Source organism: Olea europaea, unplaced genomic scaffold (genome assembly GCF_002742605.1).
Source record: "Olea europaea var. sylvestris unplaced genomic scaffold, O_europaea_v1 scaffold124, whole genome shotgun sequence".
Classification (NCBI taxonomy): domain Eukaryota; kingdom Viridiplantae; phylum Streptophyta; class Magnoliopsida; order Lamiales; family Oleaceae; genus Olea; species Olea europaea.
The window spans coordinates 58,394-62,537 of record NW_019229835.1 but is presented as its reverse complement, the minus strand read 5'-3'; positions in this window follow the sequence as shown (position 1 = coordinate 62,537).

Below are 4,144 nucleotides of genomic sequence, written 5' to 3'. Positions count from 1 at the left end.
ACAATCAATCCAATATTAGAGCCTATTTGATACACATTAATCTATTTTATTATTTGTTCATTTTTAACCACACATTTACACAATAAAATATTGTACACGTATACGAAAAACTTTTTTTCTACTTTTTAACCGTACGCTCTCCTAAACGCACCCTTCAAAGCACTTTTTTTTTTAACGATAATGATTGTCGTGCTGGCTCTTAACTACACAATGAAGCTCGGGAATCCACCAAACACAGTTTGTTAGGCGCACAATCATTTAAAGCATACTTACGCATAATCACCTACTCCACGAGAATGTTCGTGTTCAAATTAATGATGGAGCATTCCCCGTGGAATTGATAGATAATGTAGACTTGAAGCAGAGGTTGGCACAGGGGAATGGACTCGAGGTTGATTCTCGAACTTGATTTTGAATGATATATAATGAATTGCATTAGTGCCATGAGCTATGACTTTTTACAAAATTGTATTAGTACCTACATCAATTGCACTTAACTTACTAATAAAATGAAATAGGAAAGAATCATGCTATTCATTAACAACGGTAATGAGCAACAATTTTAGTGGCGCTGGGATAACTCTTATATTGTTTAAGTGAAAAATACATTACAATTTTATCGAACAATGTAAAAAGGCAGGCAGGCATGGTAAATTGTAAGAGGAATGCTTGATGCACAATGATTTTAATAACATTATTGACAACATGCCTCGTGAAATGTTGTCATTGAACAATTTAAAAAACAATTTATTTTCTCAACCAACACTTTGTTGTATTTTTTAAATTTTTATTTATTTATTTATTTTTTTTTTTTTTGGCCACAATCAACATTCTCAGCAGTGTAGATTGATTCAAATTGTAAAATGGAATTCTGACGGGGATTCAACTCAGATGGATTAGCTCTGCTGTCAACTTCCATCTACAGACAGATGCTTCCATTACAATATCAGCAAATTTGTAAAAATTGAGGACCCCCTTTAATTCACCGTTTTTTAAAACAGTCAAAACGAAAAAATTATTGCGAAACAAAACAGGAGGGCCCGGACTTTTCGCTTCTTAATGACATGTGAAATGATCAACCGTAGCTAAAGTAATGATATATCAAAGTAAGCCGCTCCAAATTAGTATTTCGAAAAGTTCGATAATATGCTAACTTTTAAAATTTGCCAATGATCGTATATTATCCAAATCCCCTGAGTCATCTAGAATCTTGTTTCGAAAACTACATCGTAATCATATTGAATGGTCCAAACAAATATTGAAAATTGTTAAACATGTGTCAAATGTACGTACTAGAAAAGACGTTTAACTCGTTTTTTCTTTTAAAAAAATTCAATATTGCATTAACGTTTATTATTTTTATGCTATAAAATTTTCAATATAATTTACATCAATATTGCTAGTGGTACATAGGAGTGTACCTAAACGTGTACACTCCTTTCACATAGGGTGTGGGATCCACCGGAATAAAAAACACTTATTCGAGTGGACCCCACACCCCATGTGACAGGGGTGTACATCCTTAGGCACACTCCATTATGTACCACTAGATTAATTCAATTTACATCATTTTATTAAAAAATTTTACATGGAAGATGACGTTAAAAATTCTAAAATCGTTACGGATTAAATGTAATTTGAATTACTTTCAAATTATTTTTTCGTTAAAATTAAATTTCATTTACTTCATAAATTAAATGTGAATTTTATTTCAATTTGTTTATTTTCTACATCCAATTTGATTTATTCGCCATTAGCTCAACATCTAAAAATGACATGGTAAACAAAATTATACATGCAGCAAAATTCATTTGACACCATTGATAATGATATAATTATCAGACATTTTCAAAGGGTCAAAATGCAAATTATTTTTTCGTTAAAATTAAATTTCATTTACTTCATAAATTAAATGTGAATTTTATTTCAATTTGTTTATTTTCTACATCCAATTTGATTTATTCGCCATTAGCTCAACATCTAAAAATGACATGGTAAACAAAATTATACATGCAGCAAAATTCATTTGACACCATTGATAATGATATAATTATCAGACATTTTCAAGGGGTCAAAATGCGTATTAATTTATTTTCATTAATATTATATTATATTGAAAAATTACACATTAATTTTTAATCCCCAACCTAGAAAGGCTAGGTCCTCCCCTGCCGGACCCATGCATGGATCTTTTCAAATTATAATAGCTGATGACATATATTTTTTCTTTTTTTCCAGCCATCATCCTTGAAGCTTAATGTCTAAGGTATTGAGGGTGTTCACATTGGCGGACCTACACAAGGTCCTAGTGGGTCACTTGACCCACCAGATTCAAGTTTGATTTTTTTTTTTCTTTCAAACAACCAAAAATTAGAATTGGGCAATATTGATAGTTGGGGTTTTTTTTTTTTACTAAAAGAGAGTTCCAACAATGATCGAACAATTGAGAGAGTGAGTTGAAATTATTTTATCATTTGTGATATTTAATTCGAAAATTCTTTAAAAAAATTTATTCATTATATAAATGAGATTATTTGAAATTCTTTGAAAATTGTTATTTATCATATATAAGAGATTTGTGAATATATGATAGTGATAATGTGTATGTGTTTTTGTAGAATACATAAATTTTTTTATAATTTTTAATAAATTTAATTGTGCCCTCACTAAATTCAAATGTCTGTGTCCGTTACTAGGTGTTTATGTCCAATGCCTTTTCTTTTAAATAAACTTAGTCTGTGCATCCACTAAAATTTTTGATAGAGGAAAACTTTTGAAGAAAATTTTGTAGAATTTCGATTTATAGTGAATGATTTAGCCAATCACCATCTTATTTTGAAAATGACTGATCTAATTTGTTGTGTCCTACGGACTTATGTTCAATTCTTGCTAGTCAAATTCAGTAATTACCACAGTTTCTTGAAGCTTGTGGATTAAATTCACTATTGAATATATAAGATTGAATATCAACCGTCTCATTTAAGAATCAATAAATGTTTATCTAGTGTAAATTAAACATTTTATGAAGTTACTCATTACTAATGAATATGAGAAATCGACTCGATATTCATATTCTCGATCAATGAAATCTCAATATCCGCATATAGTTGAGAGACCTGGCAACGCTAACAACACTATACTAGAAGGAAAAAATGTAGACCTTTCTTGTGATCTATCAGGTACACTTTGAGGGTAGGAATAACTATTATGGGTTTTCTTTCATCAATTTTTTTTGGAAAAGTGATAGTGTTTAATCTGCATTCGATCGTTATCGTGATCCAACCCACGGGTTTAAGATCTTGCCTTGTTGCTCCCAACAAATATATTTTTAGGGCTTGTTTGGGAGCGATTTTTCCTCTCAAAAAATTGATTTTTTGATCGTAATTTCATTATTTCAGCCATCATATTTGATTTCTTCTCTCATAGATAGACCCCACTTTTCTCCTAACGGTCAAAAAATGAATTTTCAAAATTACTCCCAAACAGGTTCTTACAATTTTGTGATTGGTTAAAATTGATTGACGTGAAATGTTGTGTAATTTGAACTTATTATTGGCTTAACAAGAAGGACGTTTAATTCAAATACTTCGAATCTGTTGTAAAGTAAGAAGAATATCAAAGTACATGAAGAATTATTCACATACGATGACTTTTCAACATTGGGTAGCCATCAAAGAGATCATTAAACATTTTCATTGAAAAGAATTTTTCTTTTATTTTTTCAGAAGTTTCCCTAATTCAATTTGTATAGACAGCTTGTTCGGTAAGATAAACATTTCGAATTAATAATCCTATGCACCAAGTATTTCTTAAAGAAGCTTTACTATTCATGATAATTTGTGGTGCAAATGCCAGAATTTAGACCTTTAGGAATTATGTATTTTCCATAACAACCTTGAAAACGATAGAGATGGCAAAAAAACCTGCTCTGACGCGTTGGAAAGGTGGGGCGTAAGTCCCCACCCCACGAAGGGTTTAAAAAAAGAAGTTAGTTTGAAAATTATTTCCGTTGAATTTTACAATTTTGAATTTGTATCTTATTTTCTAATAATGGCATAATTTGAAATTTTGAACCTTGAACCCGACTCACTACCATCCGTAGAAACGAAATCCATCCACCCCGCAAAACCTTTTAATCAATTTC